Genomic DNA, 7,330 nt, shown 5'->3' on the forward strand with positions numbered 1-7,330 from the left:
AAAATACAATAAAAGTGCTTTGGGGGTAGCTGATCATAAATCAATCTTGAGTAGCATAATCATTCATGATACATGTACTCACAAAGCTCCACAACTCAGTAAATTACCAAATGAAACAATATTTGAGCAGAAGCTCATCAGCTTCAATATTACCCAAACTGACTAAATACAGGAATATCACGAATAACGTCTACATCAGACCAAACTGTACAGAAAATCCTAATTTGAGGATTGTTCAAACAGCAGAAACACCCTCTCACTCACAATATGGTATTAGATGATGAATGTATTCCACTTGGAAAGGAGACTGAACTGTTCGTGGTAATAACCAACAATGATAAACTGTGAAGGCCCTTAAAACCATCAGAAATTGAAGCTGGTTCTTGAATTAGAAGATAAAGAGGGATGAAAATTGGATTTGGACAGGTCAAGGGGACCAAACATCATAAAAGAAAAAGTGGCTTCCATTAAAACTTCATGTAATGGAAGCCATCATTCATGGTTCTGAAAATTAACTGTTACAAGTCATAAGAAAAGCGGAAATCTCTGCTCACCAGATGCATACGAGATTATTTGCCTTTTCAATGGTGAAATATAATGAGCCCCTTGGAATGCAGCAGCGGGCAGTACATTGAGTGGTCTGAAATCAACGGAATATGCCTTCTGAAAGCCATCATTGTCAAGTTTGCAGGTCTCCTGTCTGATTCATATCCTCTTAGCAATGACACCTGAGCAACCATGGAACACTCATGATTTAGATAAATGTTCACGTCCTACAAATTGTCACATCTTAAGAGCTGGAATAACAAAGGAAGATTACGGGATAATTATACAGACATGTACCCTCAGGTTTGGGTATTATGAAAAAAAAAAAAAAAAAAAAAAAGAGGGAAAGGCCTGCATATTGAAAAATTATGTTTCCACTCTTGCTCATATTTTACATTACAGTGAGAGCAAACTTAGGACATCAACAGAGGGTATTCCAGTATTCCTTCTTTATCTATCAATATATGAACAATGAGAAAATATTGGGCCAAGAAGGATTGTTCAAACAGCAGTAACATTTCGCAATACCATAATTTGAGGCCTCCTTCGCGCTCTGTCTCTCCCCCTGCTTTTCTTGGTTTTCTTTACTCTGTCTTTGAGAAATGAAATGAACACAAGAAAAAAGAAATGACTTCACCTGCTTTCTTTAACTTTTTTCCTCGGAGAAGTGACCAGAGGAGAAGGGAAATGGTTTGATTGTGGGGTTGGGTGAGGGTATTTTGGCGGTGGGAGGACTGAACTGCGGCGTCTCTCCTTCGCCGGCTTTGGCTTTCTTGGAGGGAGAAAATGAGGGGTATTGTTTGAGGTGTGAGAAGAAGAATTGCAAGAGGTGTGACGGCCTTCCTCGTACCTGCAACATCACCCACTTGCCTCATCTGCTCTCCACATTCATCAACATCTCAATTTTCGCCTCCAAATCTCCGCCTCCATTTTCCTACAAAATTAAACCAAAACATTCGATAAATCACAGCACGAGATACAAAATGGGGAAGCCAACAATAGCGTATAAACCAATTGGAAATCAGGATCGCGCATTTGCTTACCATTTCGATCGAATAGATACGAACAATTGGGGAATTTTTCGTGCAATCGATGAAAAACAAAACCCTAGAGAGAGAGAAAGAGGAGAGAGTTGAAATATGTTTTACCATGCGACCATCTTACAGCTAATAAACCTATTACAAAACTATAAAATTTTTATTATACATTTTGACCCCTAAATTATGTTTATTATAACAAAAGTCCCCCTAAAAAAATAATTTAGTGTTGGCTGAACAAAAACACCCTTTCAACTTACTTTTATATTTTTTGTTTCACTTCCTAAGTATATTTAATTAAAAAATCTCTCTCAAAACTACTTTTAGTAATACTTCCTAAGTATATTTAATTAAAAAATCTCTCTCAAAACTACTTTTAGTAATTTTAAAATTTTTACTCAATTGTTCAAAATGTATAGCTTTATATAAACTATATAATACATAAAAAAAATTTACAAGTTCAATATGAAAATATGTTTTACAAAGAAAAATATTTACAAGCTCAATTTAATTTTATAAAAAAGTATGTTATATAACTTATATATTTTTTATTAAAATACATGCACAAATATTTAAAATATAGCATATCATCACTCATAAAATAATAAAATATTATATAACTTATATATTTTTATATTAAATTACATGCACAAATATTTAAAATATAGCATATCATCACTCATAAAATAATAAAATATTATAGATTAATTATATCAACAAAGTAGCATATTTTATAGTACGTATACATAAATGTTCAAAATAATTTTTTAGATGATGTTGACAATTCCTCTAGAAAAAAAGTTCACTATATATAACAATACAAAATAAAAATTATGTAAATCTTTTAGAAATTATATAAAATAAATGAATTGAAAATTTATAGAGTTTATTCAAATTTTCATACTAATTACAAAAATTATAAATTTTGGATAATATTTATTTTAAATAAAAATTATAATGAACAGTAATTTTTATCTCTTAAATCCCAACATCAAACATACATCACTTATTTTAAATTACCCTAAAACATAAATCCAAACATATCATCTATTTTCGACACACACTTACTTATCTCTATTTTTTCTCTCTAGTTTCAAAACATAAAACAGAACAACTAAAACACAAATCCAAACACAATGAATATTCTTCATCATCTAAAAAATGAAAAACACGTCTTGCAAATCACTTGACGAATGACTTTCTTCGCGGTTTCTTCATCCAAAGACGTCGCCGGTGCCATTGTGGCAGCAGTGAGTTGAGAGAGAGAGAGCAGAGAGGAGAAGAAGAAATAACGGTTTAGGGTTTTTGAAAATTGGAAATAAATGAAGGAATGATTTCAAAGGATCTTTTTCCTTCTTATTATTGTGAAGACTAAACGAACATTACTCTACTCTGGCTTTTACTGCTATGGCGAATAAAGAGCAAAGAGGTAATTAAATAATTCTTTTACAAAATAATATGAAATATATTTTTCTCAATTTCTTTTCTGTTTTTTTTTTATGAAATAATGTATTTTTCAAACCCGAAACGTGGGGTACGGGTTGGGGTTTACTATGAAAGCCCATCATCAATGTTCTAACTATTCTGACCATTGTGGGACTGAATTTTGCTTTGTAGGTTTAATTTATATTATTTGCCTCATAAAGAAAGAAGTATGTGAGAAAAAAGAAATGTGAGTTCAGATAAAAAAGGAAAAAAAATTATTATTGTTGGTTTATTAAAAATATGAAAGTTTGTAAGAAAAATAAATATAGAGAATGTGGGAGAGAAGAAAAAATTAATTGTAATAGAGTTTATTAAAATTATAAAAATTTGAGTATTTTCAAAAAATAGTTTAATATTTATTATTTTATGATACAAAATTGCTTATAATTTTTAACTTTGTAAATTGCTTTTATATTTTTTTTTCACTTCCTAAGTATATTTAACTAAAAAATCTCTCTCAAAACTACTTTTAGTAATTTTAAAATTTTTACTCAATTGTCCAAAATGTATAGCTTTATATAAACTATATAATACATGAAAAAAAATTTACAAGTTCATGAAAATATGTTTTACAAAGAAAAATATTTACAAGCTCAATTTAATTTTATAAAAAAGTATGTTATATATAACTTATATATTTTTATATTGAAAAATATTTACAAGCTCAATTTAATTTTATAAAAAAGTATGTTATATATAACTTATATATTTTTATATTAAATTACATGCAAAAATATTTAAAATATAGCATATCATCACTCATAAAATAATAAAATATTATATAACTTATATATTTTTATATTAAATTACATGCACAAATATTTAAAAATAGCATATCATCACTCATAAAATAATAAAATATTATAGATTAATTATATCAACAAAGTAGCATATTTTATAGTACGTATACATAAATGTTCAAAATAATTTTTTAGATGATGTTGACAATTCCTCTAGAAAAAAACTTCACTATATATAACAATACAAAATAAAAATTATGTAAATCTTTTAGAAATTATATAAAATAAATGAATTGAAAATTTATAGAGCTTATTCAAATTTTCATACTAATTACAAAAATTATAAATTTTGGATAATATTTATTTTAAATAAAAATTATAATAATTCAGATTACGTTTTTTGGTGATGACTATAATAAACATATTTTTTAGAGGGTGCAAACAATAAGGGTATTTTTGTTATAAAGTTTTTGGTCCATATTATGAGGGAGTTTGTTATATTTTATAGTTTAAAGGGGTATATATGACGATTTTATGTATACTTTAGGGATGGAAAGTGCATGTGACCCAAAATTTTATTTTATTTTATTTGACATTTTCAATTGAGGATTTCAACAAATTGATTCATATGATTGTGTGAGTTATGATCACTCTTTAGTTATATTTATGAAAATATATTATAGTACTACGTTTGTTGAACTAGAGTCAATTTTGTATGAAAATTTTGGTTTTTTTAGGATTAATTTTAAGTTACAGATATATTTTAAATATAAAATATATAAGTTGTTGAAGACGGAAAATAGTGTTGCCAATTAAGATAGATCGGGATGTGCAATTTTTTTCACTTTGGTGAATAAATATGTGTATGTTGATATTTTTGTTGAAGCAAAGAAAATCTCTAATATTATTGTACCAAATATATGTATGTCTTTCTATTTTTCAATTTTCTATAGATAATATATATATATATATTACATTTATTTATATACATAATATAAAACAGACATGATTTGACAATAAACAATAATTTTTGTCTCCAAAAAATACACATTAAAATAAAATATTTATATATACATATTTATATATAAAAATATATGATTTGACAATGAACAGTAATTTTTGTCTCTTAAATCCCAACATCAAACCTACATCACTTATTTTAAAATATTTTAAATTACCCCAAAACATAAATCCAAACATATCATCTATTTTCAACACACAATTACTTATCTCTATTTTTTCTCTCTAGTTTCAAAACACAAAACAGAAAAACTAAAACACAAATCCAAACACAATGAATATTGTTCATCATCTAAAAAAAGAAAAACACGTCTTGCAAATCACCTGACGAATGACTTTCTTCGCAGTTTCTTCATCCAAAGACGTCGCCGGTGCCATTGTGGCAGCAGTGAGTTGAGAGAGAGAGAGCAGAGAGGAGAAGAAGAAATAGCGGTTTAGGATTTTTGAAAATTGGGAATAAATGAAGGAATGATTTTAAAGGATCTTTTCCCTTCTTATTATTGTGAAGACTAAACGAACATTACTCTACTCTGGCTTTTACTGCTATGGCGAATAAAGAGCAAAGAGGTAATTAAATAATTTTTTTTACAAAATAATATGAAATATATTTTTCTCAATTTCTTTTCTGTTTTTTTTTTTATGAAATGATGTATTTTTCAAACCCTAAACGTGGGGTACTGGTTGGGGTTTACTATGAAAGCCCATCATCAATGTTCTAACTATTCTGACCATTGTGTGACTGAATTTTACTTTGTAGGTTTAATTTATATTATTTGCCTCATAAAGAAAGAAGTATGTGAGAAAAAAGAAATGTGGGTTCAGATAAAAAAGGGAAAAAAATTATAATTGTTGGTTTATTAAAAATATGAAAGTTTGTAAGAAAAATAAATATAGAGAATGTGAGAGAGAAGAAAAAATTAATTGTAATAGAGTCTATTAAAATTATAAAAATTTGAGTATTTCCAAAAAACAGTTTAATATTTATTATTTTATGATACAAAATTGCTTATAATTTTTAACTTTGAAAAAATTTAATTTAAAAATAAAATTTATAAAATAAAATATTTTTTTAAATTTATTTTCAATAATAAGCTGATAACACATACACACTATTTCCAATATATACTTATTTATTTCTATTTTCTCTTTTTATCTCCACAAGTACAATAAAACACTTTAAAAATGAATCCAAACACCATATTTAAATTTTCAACATAACGAATGCATTATTCCACAAGCAAACACCCTCAAAACATAGTCCTCACAAAATTGCATGCAAACCACTATAAATTATTGGGGTGACTATCTCGATAATTGCATAACGCCTAAATCTTTAGTTATATATGTATACACAAAATAAGTGTGATAACATATATTTTATGGGGATAATTACATTGGCCATTCTTAATGTTTGATACAAAGTTATGTGTGATAACATATATTTTATGGGATAGTTACACCTCCCATTTTTAAGGTTTGGTGTAACTACACGTAAATTTTATGTAATTTAAAAAAATTAAATCTAGTATTCCTAAAGTTTGTTTATGTTACTCAAAGTTCACAAAATTTGCTAATATGAATAAAAAATTGAATGAAAATCCATTATTACCCCCAGTTCACTTATTATTAACTTATTGCAGGTTAAACAAATCTTTTTATAGCCAAACTACCCTGCATCTTCACATGTTAATGCATGTAAGGAAGTATATTTTCTAGTTTAGTCAGAAAGTATAATTTTACTTGAAATAAGTCAATAATAAGTCAATTGGGCATAAATATGAATTGTCATCCTTTTTTTAAAAAAATATCAGCAATTTTTATGAATCTTAAGTGACGGATAGGTAAATTTATTAGATGGAAGCAAACCTCATGAGTACTAAATGTAAATTTCCAAACCACAGGAGATCCACGTGTAATTATACCAGATCTCAGGGAAAGACAGTGTAATTATTTGGGCCAAATTGCATAAAACCCCCATGTGATTAAAAAACTCAGCAAAAGCCCCCCTTCTGATTTGAAAATAGGCAAAACACCCCCTATGTCTAATAAATTACATAGTAATTAACCACATAATAATAAGCAACATTAACTTAAAAATGAGACATTACACTTTCTTCCAAAAAGTTATAAAATTACACACACCATTCAAACTTTCACACTTAATCCATTAGGAATTATCCAAAAATATTGATAAAATTTTAATTTTACACTTATAAAAAGAAAAATATAGGGTTAAATCCATTTTGACTTGTGTGATATAACAAAATATCAAAAATCCCCCTATGATATTTTTAATGTAGAAAATCACCCATATGTTACGAATAAATAATCACACCGCTCCCTGGTCAATTTGAGTCTATTTTTTAGCAACAATGACTAAAATACCCATTCTAGTCAATCGGTCAAACTAAGCTTATTAATATATAATTATTTCAATTCATAATAATTTATAATTATTAAAATATATTTATAATATATATAATTATAATTTATAAAAAAAAT

General features: G+C 27.1%; 1 long non-coding RNA gene across 4 annotated transcripts in view; it reads right to left on the bottom strand.

Annotated features, from left to right (window-relative positions):
• Positions 1 to 1,696, bottom strand: part of LOC105162396 — a 10,364-nt gene extending 8,668 nt beyond the window's left edge. For 3 of the 4 annotated variants that reach the window (XR_002287053.1, XR_847850.2, XR_847851.2), the window contains exons 1-2: positions 1,075 to 1,143; positions 555 to 728 (exon numbers count right to left, since the gene is read on the bottom strand). This is a non-coding gene — a long non-coding RNA (uncharacterized LOC105162396). Of the gene's footprint in view, positions 1 to 554; positions 729 to 1,074; positions 1,144 to 1,183; positions 1,481 to 1,589 lie in introns of those variants that run through there. The other variant, XR_002287052.1, reaches the window with a different exon arrangement.

The sequence above is a fragment of the Sesamum indicum genome, linkage group LG5 (assembly GCF_000512975.1).
Source record: "Sesamum indicum cultivar Zhongzhi No. 13 linkage group LG5, S_indicum_v1.0, whole genome shotgun sequence".
Lineage (NCBI taxonomy): Eukaryota > Viridiplantae > Streptophyta > Magnoliopsida > Lamiales > Pedaliaceae > Sesamum > Sesamum indicum.